Here is a 13881-nt window from a genome sequence, read left to right as displayed (position 1 = left end):
CTAGAACCGTCCCAGATCATGATAATCTCATCCATAACTGACTCCCCCGAATCATGGATATAATTATGGAAAAGATATTTACTTGACAGCTAAGCAACCGCCGTACCGTGAACAAAGGCAATCGCACGCCGCATACCGCACACAAGAACACGCATACGCACAATAATGATTGCCCGCATACATATGTGGTGCGCCTGTGGGTTGCGGTATCATTAGTCAGGTTCTATGTTTTGTTCTTGTTTATTGATTCCATCTCACATTTCATTTCATCACGCCATTCATTTTCTTTACTTGCTTCTTGATAGGTTGTTGGTTTTTTTAGATCGGCGATTTTTTGGTATCATTATATCATTTATTTCAACGACCCTCATCATTTGCACGTATCACACACGTTCGGACGGAAACTCGAACCTGATCGACGGTACCCGGGAACACATCCATTCGGACAGTGTTCCTGGGTAGAGGCCCGTGAACGAATCCGGTAAAACCTCCCTATAGGGTCAATATATACTACCTTTATTGGTGTTTAGTTGTTTTAAAGAAAATCATGTCATCCATAAGGATCGAACCCATGACCTCTCCCTATCCCATGGCACAAATTACATGGGAGGAACATCGGTAACATAAGCTCCTCATTAGATAGGGCCCATCAACATAATCATGTGACCATTTTGGAGGTTGTTGATTCTGAACAGGTCTAGTCTCTTTTGACGTTACATCTGCAAATTCATACACACAAACACGAGCAAAAGTGTTGTTTAAGTTACCTGATCTCATTAATTTTGAGCATTTCCCACATCTGGATGTTCGGAAACGTACACATTACGCTCGAATAAAATTCGAGTTTCCAAGTCGGACCAAGGCACTTTCGGACACCTCACTTTTTTTCCTTTCAGATCGGCTACAGGTTCGGGCTCGGGTTTGTGGTCGGGTACGGTTTGACGTGGAGTTTCGGGAACTTCTTCCTCGTCCGACTCATCACGTAGCCTTGGATAATAAGGTGTTGCTTGTTGAGATTGTGATTGGTTCGGGTAGTGTGTATAAACTTGAGTATGTGGTTGGTTTAGGTAGTGTATATAAAGTTGAGATTGTGGTTGGTTCGGGTAGTGTGTGTAGTGTTGAGTTTGTGGTTGGTTCTGGTTGAGAACATTTGTAAACATACTCGTAAACGGATTCGAGTTTGCAAATTCAGATACCTGGTTTTTTGTTGCGTATAATCCATTAAAGATTGAAACATATCGTGCTCGACCGATCCCCGTTCTTGAACTTGAGGGCATTGTTTTAATTTTCCTTTATTTGGAGTTTTTTTGGAACTCATTTTTTGAGTTTAAGAAGTGTAGAAATGTATATGAAATGTATATGTGTTTGAGATGTATGAGTTTAAAATGTATATGTGTTTATATATAGAGTTGAGAAAATAAAAAAAAAAGTAATTTCCAACGGCATTTGGCCGTTGGACTCCACAACGGCTACTTCTTCCATCCACAATTCCGATTCAAATGCACGAGCAAGAACACGCATAGCTGGGCGGACCCCTGGGTGGCCCGCTACCATCGGCGCCCACGTGGGCGGGCTTGTGGACGGGGTCGATGGGAGCAGTCTTAGTATTACCTAGATTGTAACACCCCCGCTCCAGACAAGAATGAAAGGTCACATTTATTGATAAATATTCAAAGTCATAATAAGGTCTTATTTAAATACACAACCGAAGTCTTATACAACCATTAATATGTTATTCGAAGGTTTAAACTTGTAATCACTAGAACATAGTTTAGTTAATTTTAAACTTGTTCGCAAACAAAAGTTAATCCTTCTAACTTGACTTTTAAAATCAACTAAACACATGTTCTATATCTATATGATATGCTAACTTAATGATTTAAAACCTGGAAACACGAAAAACACCGTAAAACCGGATTTACGCCATCGTAGTAACACCGCGGGCTATTTTGGGTTAGTTAATTAAAAACTATGATAAACTTTGATTTAAAAGTTGTTATTCTGAGAAAATGATTTTTATTATGAACATGAAACTATATCCAAAAATTATGGTTAAACTCAAAGTGGAAGTATGTTTTCTAAAATGGTCATCTAGACGTCGTTCTTTCGACTGAAATGACTACCTTTACAAAAAAGACTTGTAACTTATTTTTCCTACTATAAACCTATACTTTTTCTGTTTAGATTCATAAAATAGAGTTCAATATGAAACCATGGCAATTTGATTCACTCAAAACGGATTTAAAATGAAGAAGTTATGGGTAAAACAAGATTGGATAATTTTTCTCATTTTAGCTACGTGAAAATTGGTAACAAATCTATTCCAACCATAACTTAATCAACTTGTATTGTATATTATGTAATCTTGAGATACCATAGACACGTATACAATGTTTCGACCTATCATGTCGACACATCTATATATCTTTCGGAACAACCATAGACAGTCTATATGTGAATGTTGGAGTTAGCTATACAGGGTTGAGGTTGATTCCAAAATATATATAGTTTGAGTTGTGATCAATACTGAGATACGTATACACTGGGTCGTGGATTGATTCAAGATAATATTTATCGATTTATTTCTGTACATCTAACTGTGGACAACTAGTTGTAGGTTACTAACGAGGACAGCTGACTTAATAAACTTAAAACATCAAAATATATTAAAAGTGTTGTAAATATATTTTGAACATACTTTGATATATATGTATATATTGTTATAGGTTCGTGAATCAACCAGTGGCCAAGTCTTACTTCCCGACGAAGTAAAAATCTGTGAAAGTGAGTTATAGTCCCACTTTTAAAATCTAATATTTTTGGGATGAGAATACATGCAGGTTTTATAAATGATTTACAAAATAGACACAAGTACGTGAAACTACATTCTATGGTTGAATTATCAAAATCGAATATGCCCCTTTTTATTAAGTCTGGTAATCTAAGAATTAGGGAACAGACACCCTAATTGACGCGAATCCTAAAGATAGATCTATTGGGCCTAACAAACCTCATCCAAAGTACCGGATGCTTTAGTACTTCGAAATTTATATCATATCCGAAGGGTGTCCCGGAATGATGGGGATATTCTCATATATGCATCTTGTTAATGTCGGTTACCAGGTGTTCACCATATGAATGATTTTTATCTCTATGTATGAGATGTGTATTGAAATATGAAATCTTGTGGTCTATTGTTACGATTTGATATATATAGGTTAAACCTATAACTCACCAACATTTTTGTTGACGTTTTAAGCATGTTTATTCTCAGGTAATTATTAAGAGCTTCCGCTGTTACATACTTAAATAAGGACGAGATTTGGAGTCCATGCTTGTATGATATTGTGTAAAAACTGCATTCAAGAAACTTATTTTGTTGTAACATATTTGTATTGTAAACCATTATGTAATGGTCGTGTGTAAACAGGATATTTTAGATTATTATTATTTGATAATCTACGTAAAGCTTTTTAAACCTTTATTGATAAAATAAAGGTTATGGTTTGTTTTAAAATGAATGCAGTCTTTGAAAAACGTCTCATATAGAGGTCAAAACCTCGCAACGAAATCAATTAATATGGAACGTTTTTAATCAATAAGAACGGGACATTTCAGTTGTTATCCGAGCATTGGTCTTAGAGAACTAGAAAATTTTCATTAGTGTGTCTTATCGAGTTTGTTAGGATGCATTAGTGAGTCTGGACTTCGACCGTGTTTTCTTTAAAAATGATTGCTTAACATTTTTGTTGGAAACTATATATTATTAACATGTATATATTATGTGATATATTAATCTCTTAACATGTTTGATATTGTGTGATAGATGTCTACCTCTAGCACAAATCCCATTGACTCACCTAATAATAATGAAGAGTCAAATGTAAATTGGAATGATTCGTGGACTGATTCACAAGTTCCCGAAGAGGAACCGGAAGAAGAGTCGGAACCGGAAGAAGAATCGGAACCAGAAGAAGAATCGGAACCAGATGAAGAAATAGAACCGGTGGGGGAAATAATAAAACGGTTAAGTAAAAGAAAATCCTCAACCAACCGACCAAGGTTAATTATGGTCAATGGTGTTTCCGCCAAGGAAGCAAAATATTGGGAGGATTACCAATTCTCCGATGAATCGGATTCCGACGAGAATTCCGATGATGTTATAGAAATTACCCCAACTGAATTTAAAAAGGCAAAAGAAAATAATAAGGGAAAGGGCATAAAAATAGAGAAATCTAATTCCAACCCCGATGAACTTTATATGTATCGTCAACCCCCGAAGTCCTTAAGTTGTAACAATGACCCGGGAACCTCTAAACCACCAGGTTTTTCTAAACCAATGTGGAAAATGACGGCTCATATTAGGGGAACATCATATATCCCTAGAAACTTGGCAAAACGAACCAAAACCGAAGAAGAAGAAACAAGCGAGTCGGAATAAGATAGTTGTATTCGTGTGGTGTAATATATGTAATATAGTGTGCTTATGCTTTATGATATATGTAAAAATTGCTTGTATTAATAAGTATTTTTTTTTATGAATCTAACTCTTGTCTATTTTACAGTATAAAAACACAAAATGGATAGACAACCCAATATTTTAAGAGACCTACCCGGAGACATGATTGATGAAATCTTGTCTAGAGTCGGTCAGAATTCTTCGGCACAACTATTTAAGGCGAGATCAGTTTGTAAGACATTCGAAGAACGTTCCAAGAATGCCTTGGTTTATAAAAGGCTTTCGTTCGAAAGATGAGGGATATCACATTGGGAAATCCATAAGTTACGATGTGTTTACTTTGACGCATATATTGCGGGGAACCCAAATGCTATTTTACGCAATGGGTTAAGAAATTATTTTGACTCAATATATCCGAATATTGGACTTCGTGATTTAGAAAAAGCGGCTAACATGCAACATAAAGAAGCATGTTATGCTTACGGATTAGTAATGTTCGCTTCTCACCAAAGTGAGAACAAGAACATCGGGCTACAACTATTAAACAAAACGTTCCCACAAGTGACGGAGTCGGTAATTGGGGTAAGAAATGAGGTTTTTAGATTGTTACGGGACTGTTGGACATTACGTAACCCTCGTCCCTTTGACGACGTTACAACACGCTGTCTTATCAACGGCCATAACGGTTATGTTCCACAAGACCAAGGATGGGAAGTAATCCTAGTAAAACCAGAATGCATGACTTGTTTCTGGACGTATGAATTACGTGTCTTTATTGCCTTTGCTGAACGACTTGTGTACTAGCTAGAGTTATCTTCACAACCATCTTGTATAAAATTTATTGTGTGCTATATTTTATGCTATATGTAAAATAAGCGGTATTGTAAGTTTGTAAAATATTGTGTAAAAGTTTGAACACGAAATATTATTATAATCAGTTTTTCATATAGAATTGTAGTAGTTGAATTGTATATTAGCTACTAAGTATGAACTTAACGGGTAGGTACTACCCGAATTTAAACTTATAAAACGCTAATATGAAGAAAAAGCTTTTATAAATGAGTTCATATTATGCTACGAAATACTATTAACTACTCTTAATATTCTGTATGATTAACTTGTTCCATTTGACTATTTTGAAGGAAATGGCACCGACTACTCGACACACCGTGAATATGAATGAAGAGGAATTTCGTACTTTTCTAGCTTCAAACATAGCCGCAGTACAGGCTGCGCTACATACCAACAATAACCTTGGATCTAGCAGTACAGGAAATCGTGTAGGATGCACCTACAAAGAATTCACTGCCTGCAAACCTTTGGAATTTGATGGAACCGAAGGACCGATCGGATTGAAACGGTGGACCGAGAAGGTCGAATCGGTGTTTGCCATAAGTAAGTGTACTGAAGAGGACAAAGTGAAGTACGGTACGCATACCTTCACAGGTTCTGCGTTAACATGGTAGAATACCTATCTAGAGCAAGTGGGACAAGACGATGCGTACGCACTACCGTGGTCAGCATTCAAGCACTTGATGAACGAGAAATACCGTCCCAGAACCGAGGTCAATAAGCTCAAGACAGAACTTAAAGGGTTACGAACCCAAGGATTTGATATTACCACGTACGAAAGACGATTCACAGAATTGTGCCTATTGTGTCCGGGAGCATTCGAAGATGAGGAAGAGAAGATCGACGCGTTTGTGAAAGGATTACCGGAAAGAATCCAAGAAGATATAAGTTCACACGAACCCGCCTCCATACAACAGGCATGTAGAATGGCTCACAAACTAGTGAACCAGATTGAAGAAAGAATTAAAGAACAGACTGCTGAAGAGGCCAATGTGAAGCAAGTCAAAAGAAAGTGGGAGGAAAACGGTGATAAGAATCACCAATACAACAACAACAGCAATTACAACAATAATCGCAACAATTATCCCAACAATCGCAACATCAATCGCAACTACAACAAATGGCCCAACAACAACAACAACAACAACAGCAACTACAACAATCATCCCAACAACAATAATAACCGCAACAACAACAACAATCAGAAGCAGCTATGCCAAAGGTGTGAAAAGTATCACTCGGGGTTCTGCACCAAATTTTGCAACAAGTGTAAAAGAAATGGTCATAGCGCGGCGAAGTGTGAGGTCTATGGACCAGGCGTTAATAGAACGAAAGGAACAAATGGTGTCAGAACGAGTAATGGCGGAGCAAGTAGTGTCGGAGCAAGTTATGCCAATGTAGTTTGTTATAAATGTGGAAAACCAGGCCACATTATTAGAAATTTCCCGAACCAGGAGAACACGAATGGACAAGGCCGCGGAAGAGTTTTCAATATTAATGCGCCAGAGGCACAGGAAGACCCGGAGCTTGTTACGGGTACGTTTCTTATTGACAATAAATCTGCTTACGTTTTATTTGATTCGGGTGCGGATAGAAGCTATATGAGTAGAGATTTTTGTGCTAAATTAAGTTGTCCATTGACGCCTTTGGATAGTAGATTTTTACTCGAATTAGCAAATGGTAAATTAATTTCAGCAGATAATATATGTCGGAATCGAGAAATTAAACTGGTTAGCGAAACATTTAAGATTGATTTGATACCAGTAGAGTTAGGGAGTTTTGATGTGATAATCGGTATGGACTGGTTGAAAGAAGTGAAAGCAGAGATCGTTTGTTACAAAAATGCAATTCGCATTATACGAGAAAAAGGAAAACCCTTAATGGTGTACGGAGAAAAGGGCAACACGAAGCTACATCTTATTAGTAATTTTAAGGCACAAAAACTAATAAGAAAAGGTTGCTATGCTGTTCTAGCACACGTCGAGAAAGTACAAAATGAAGAAAAGAGCATCAATGATGTTCCCATTGCAAAAGAATTTCCCGATGTATTTCCGAAAGAATTACCGGGATTACCCCCACATCGATCCGTTGAATTTCAAATAGATCTTGTACCAGGAGCTGCACCAATAGCTCGTGCTCCTTACAGACTCGCACCCAGCGAGATGAAAGAACTGCAAAGCCAATTACAAGAACTTTTAGAGCGTGGTTTCATTCGACCAAGCACATCACCGTGGGGAGCTCCTGTTTTGTTTGTCAAGAAGAAAGATGGTACATTCAGGTTGTGTATCGACTACCGAGAGTTGAACAAACTTACCATCAAGAACCGCTACCCACTACCGAGAATCGATGACTTATTTGATCAACTACAAGGCTCGTCTGTTTATTCAAAGATTGACTTACGTTCCGGGTATCATCAAATGCGGGTGAAAGAAGATGATATTCCAAAGACTGCTTTCAGAACACGTTACGGTCATTACGAGTTTATGGTCATGCCGTTTGGTTTAACTAATGTACCAGCTGTGTTCATGGACCTTATGAACCGAGTGTGTGGACCATACCTTGACAAGTTTGTCATTGTTTTTATTGATGACATACTTATTTACTCAAAGAATGACCAAGAACACGGTGAACATTTGAGAAAGGTATTAGAAGTATTGAGGAAGGAAGAATTGTACGCTAAGTTTTCAAAGTGTGCATTTTGGTTGGAAGAAGTTCAATTCCTCGGTCACATAGTGAACAAAGAAGGTATTAAGGTGGATCCGGCAATGATAGAAACTGTTGAAAAGTGGGAAACCCCGAAAACTCCAAAACACATTCGCCAGTTTTTAGGACTAGCTGGTTACTACAGAAGGTTCATCCAAGACTTTTCCAGAATAGCAAAACCCTTGACTGCATTAACGCATAAAGGGAAGAAATTTGAATGGAATGATGAACAAGAGAAAGCGTTTCAGTTATTGAAGAAAAAGCTAACTACGGCACCTATATTGTCATTGCCTGAAGGGAATGATTATTTTGTGATTTATTGTGACGCATCAAAGCAAAGTCTTGGTTGTGTATTAATGCAACGAACGAAGGTGATTGCTTATGCGTCTAGACAATTGAAGATTCACGAACAAAATTATACGACGCATGATTTGGAATTAGGCGCGGTTGTTTTTGCATTAAAGACTTGGAGGCACTACTTATATGGGGTCAAAAGTATTATATATACCCACTACAAAAGTCTTCAACACATATTTAATCAGAAACAACTGAATATGAGGCAGCGTAGGTGGATTGAATTATTGAATGATTACGACTTTGAGATTCGTTACCACCCGGGGAAGGCAAATGTGGTAGCCGATGCCTTGAGCAGGAAGGACAGAGAACCCATTCGAGTAAAATCTATGAATATAATGATTCATAATAACCTTACTACTCAAATAAAGGAGGCGCAACAAGGAGTTTTAAAAGAGGGAAATTTAAAGGATGAAATACCCAAAGGATCGGAGAAGCATCTTAATATTCGGGAAGACGAAACCCGGTATAGGGCTGAAAGGATTTGGGTACCAAAATTTGGAGATATGAGAGAAATGGTACTTAGAGAAGCTTATAAAACCAGATACTCAATACATCCTGGAACGGGGAAGATGTACAAGGATCTCAAGAAACATTTTTGGTGGCCGGGTATGAAAGCCGATATTGCTAAATATGTAGGAGAATGTTTGACGTGTTCTAAGGTCAAAGCTGAGCATCAGAAACCATCAGGTCTACTTCAACAACCCGAAATCCCGGAATGGAAATGGGAAAACATTACCATGGATTTCATTACTAAATTGCCAAGGACTGCAAGTGGTTTTGATACTATTTATGTAATAGTTGATCGTCTTACCAAATCAGCACACTTCCTGCCAATAAGAGAAGATGACAAGATGAAGAAGTTAGTACGACTGTATTTGAAGGAAGTCATCTCCAGACATGGAATACCAATCTCTATTATCTCTGATAGGGATGACAGATTTATTTCAAGATTCTGGCAGACATTACAGCAAGCATTAGGAACTCGTCTAGACATGAGTACTGCCTATCATCCACAAACTGATGGGCAGAGCGAAAGGACGATACAAATGCTTGAAGACATGCTACGAGCATGTGTTATTGATTTCGGAAACAGTTGGGATCGACATCTACCGTTAGCAGAATTTTCCTACAACAACAGCTACCATTCAAGCATTGAGATGGCGCCGTTTGAAGCACTTTATGGTAGAAAGTGCAGGTCTCCGATTTGTTGGAGTGAAGTGGGGGATAGACAGTTTACGGGTCCGGAGATTATACAAGAAACTACCGAGAAGATCATCCAAATTCAACAACGGTTGAAAACCGCCCAAAGTCGACAAAAGAGCTACGCTGACATTAAAAGAAAAGATATAGAATTTGAAATTGGAGAGATGGTAAACGAGGGAAATTAAATCCAAGGTATATTGGACAATTCAAGATTATTGATCGTGTCGGACCAGTAGCTTACCGACTTGAGTTACCTCAACAACTCGCGGCTGTACATAACACTTTCCACGTCTCGAATTTGAAGAAATGTTTTGCTAAAGAAGATCTCACTATTCCGTTAGATGAAATCCAAATCAACGAAAAACTTCAATTCATCGAAGAACCCGTCGAAATAATGGATCGTGAGGTTAAAAGACTTAAGCAAAACAAGATACCAATTGTTAAGGTTCGATGGAATGCTTGTAGAGGACCCGAGTTCACCTGGGAGTGTGAAGATCGGATGAAAAAGAAATACCCGCATCTATTTCCAGAAGATTCGTCAACACCTTCAACAGCTTAAAATTTCGGGACGAAATTTATTTAACGGGTAGGTACTGTAGTGACCCAAACTTTTCCATGTTTATATATATTAATTGAGATTGATATTTACATGATTAAATGTTTCCAACATGTTAAGCAATCAAACTTGTTAAGACTTGATTAATTGAAATATGTTTCATATAGACAATTGACCACCCAAGTTGACCGGTGATTCACGAACGTTAAAACTTGTAAAAACTATATGATGACATATATATGGATATATATATAGTTAACATGATACTATGATAAGTAAACATATCATTAAGTATATTAACAATGAACTACATATGTAAAAACAAGACTACTAACTTAATGATTTTTAAACGAGACATATATGTAACGATTATCGTTGTAAAGACATTTAATGTATATATATATATCATATTAAGAGATATTCATACATGATAATATCATGATAATATAATAATTTAAAATCTCATTTGATATTATAAACATTGGGTTAACAACATTTAACAAGATCGTTAACCTAAAGGTTTCAAAACAACACTTACATGTAACGACTAACGATGACTTAACGACTCAGTTAAAATGTATATACATGTAGTGTTTTAATATGTATTTATACACTTTTGAAAGACTTCAATACACTTATCAAAATACTTCTACTTAACAAAAATGCTTACAATTACATCCTCGTTCAGTTTCATCAACAATTCTACTCGTATGCACCCGTATTCGTACTCGTACAATACACAGCTTTTAGATGTATGTACTATTGGTATATATACTCCAATGATCAGCTCTTAGCAGCCCATGTGAGTCATCTAACACATGTGGGAACCATCATTTGGCAACTAGTATGAAATATCTCATAAAATTACAAAAATATGAGTAATCATTCATGACTTATTTACATGAAAACAAAATTACATATCCTTTATATCTAATCCATACACCAACGACCAAAAACACCTACAAACACTTTCATTCTTCAATTTTCTTCATCTAATTGATCTCTCTCAAGTTCTATCTTCAAGTTCTAAGTGTTCTTCATATATTCTACAAGTTCTAGTTACATAAAATCAAGAATACTTTCAAGTTTGCTAGCTCACTTCCAATCTTGTAAGGTGATCATACAACCTCAAGAAATCTTTGTTTCTTACAGTAGGTTATCATTCTAATACAAGGTAATAATCATATTCAAACTTTGGTTCAATTTCTATAACTATAACAATCTTATTTCAAGTGATGATCTTACTTGAACTTGTTTTCGTGTCATGATTCTGCTTCAAGAACTTCGAGCCATCCAAGGATCCGTTGAAGCTAGATCCATTTTTCTCTTTTCCAGTAGGTTTATCCAAGGAACTTAAGGTAGTAATGATGTTCATAACATCATTCGATTCATACATATAAAGCTATCTTATTCGAAGGTTTAAACTTGTAATCACTAGAACATAGTTTAGTTAATTCTAAACTTGTTCGCAAACAAAAGTTAATCCTTCTAACTTGACTTTTAAAATCAACTAAACACATGTTCTATATCTATATGATATGCTAACTTAATGATTTAAAACCTGGAAACACGAAAAACACCGTAAAACCGGATTTACGCCGTCGTAGTAACACCGCGGGCTGTTTTGGGTTAGTTAATTAAAAACTATGATAAACTTTGATTTAAAAGTTGTTATTTTGAGAAAATGATTTTTATTATGAACATGAAACTATATCCAAAAATTATGGTTAAACTCAAAGTGGAAGTATGTTTTCTAAAATGGTCATCTAGACGTCGTTCTTTCGACTGAAATGACTACCTTTACAAAAAAGACTTGTAACTTATTTTTCCGACTATAAACCTATACTTTTTCTGTCTAGATTCATAAAATAGAGTTCAATATTAAACCATGGCAATTTGATTCACTCAAAACGGATTTAAAATGAAGAAGTTATGGGTAAAACAAGATTGGATAATTTTTCTCATTTTAGCTACGTGAAAATTGGTAACAAATCTATTCCAACCATAACTTAATCAACTTGTATTGTATATTATGTAATCTTGAGATACCATAGACACGTATACAATGTTTCGACCTATCATGTCGACACATCTATATATATTTCGGAACAACCATAGACACTCTATATGTGAATGTTGGAGTTAGCTATACAGGGTTGAGGTTGATTCCAAAATATATATAGTTTGAGTTGTGATCAATACTGAGATATGTATACACTGGGTCGTGGATTGATTCAAGATAATATTTATCGATTTATTTCTGTACATCTAACTGTGGACAACTAGTTGTAGGTTACTAACGAGGACAGCTGACTTAATAAACTTAAAACATCAAAATATATTAAAAGTGTAAATATATTTTGAACATACTTTGATATATATGTATATATTGTTATAGGTTCGTGAATCAACCAGTGGCCAAGTCTTACTTCCCGACGAAGTAAAAATCTGTGAAAGTGAGTTATAGTCCCACTTTTAAAATCTAATATTTTTGGGATGAGAATACATGCAGGTTTTATAAATGATTTAGAAAATAGACACAAGTACGTGAAACTACATTCTATGGTTGAATTATCAAAATCGAATATGCCCCTTTTTATTAAGTCTGGTAATCTAAGAATTAGGGAACAGACACCCTAATTGACGCGAATCCTAAAGATAGATCTATTGGGCCTAACAAACCCCATCCAAAGTACTGGATGCTTTAGTACTTCGAAATTTATATCATATCCGAAGGGTGTCCCGGAATGATGGGGATATTCTCATATATGCATCTTGTTAATGTCGGTTACCAGGTGTTCACCATATGAATGATTTTTATCTCTATGTATGAGATGTGTATTGAAATATGAAATCTTGTGGTCTATTGTTACGATTTGATATATATAGGTTAAACCTATAACTCACCAACATTTTTGTTGACGTTTTAAGCATGTTTATTCTCAGGTAATTATTAAGAGCTTCCGCTGTCGCATACTTAAATAAGGACGAGATTTGGAGTCCATGCTTGTATGATATTGTGTAAAAACTGCATTCAAGAAACTTATTTTGTTGTAACATATTTGTATTGTAAACCATTATGTAATGGTCGTGTGTAAACAGGATATTTTAGATTATCATTATTTGATAATCTACGTAAAGCTTTTTAAACCTTTATTGATGAAATAAAGGTTATGGTTTGTTTTAAAATGAATGCAGTCTTTGAAAAACGTCTCATATAGAGGTCAAAACCTCGCAACGAAATCAATTAATATGGAACGTTTTTAATCAATAAGAACGGGACATTTCAGCAAGCTTCCCTGTTAGACTCTGCACATCTTTCTTTGTCTTCGGAGATGGCAAATTATCAATGGCTTCAATCTTTTGGGAATTGGCCTTGATACCCCGCGCTGTCACCACATGACCTAAAAACTTGCCTTCCTCTTCCCTAAAACTACATTTAAGCAGGTTAAGCTTCATGTTGATCCTGCGCAGAGATGCAAACGTTTCCAGGATGTCCGCGAGCATGTCTTCTTCGGTGTTACTTTTAATTACCAAGTCGTCGACGTACGCTTCAAGATTTCTACCGATTTAGTGCTTGAATGCTGCGTCAATTACACGCTGATAGGTCACGCCCGCATTCTTTAAACCGAAAGGCATCTTCGTGTAACAATAAATACCCTGCGGTGTATGAAAAGTAGTCTTGTCCTCATCTTCCGCAGCCATTAAGATTTGGTGATAACCCTTGTATGCGTCCAAAAAACACTTGTAC

This window comes from Rutidosis leptorrhynchoides, chromosome 3 (assembly GCF_046630445.1).
Source record: "Rutidosis leptorrhynchoides isolate AG116_Rl617_1_P2 chromosome 3, CSIRO_AGI_Rlap_v1, whole genome shotgun sequence".
Taxonomy (NCBI): domain Eukaryota; kingdom Viridiplantae; phylum Streptophyta; class Magnoliopsida; order Asterales; family Asteraceae; genus Rutidosis; species Rutidosis leptorrhynchoides.
This window is presented reverse-complemented; position numbering follows the sequence as displayed.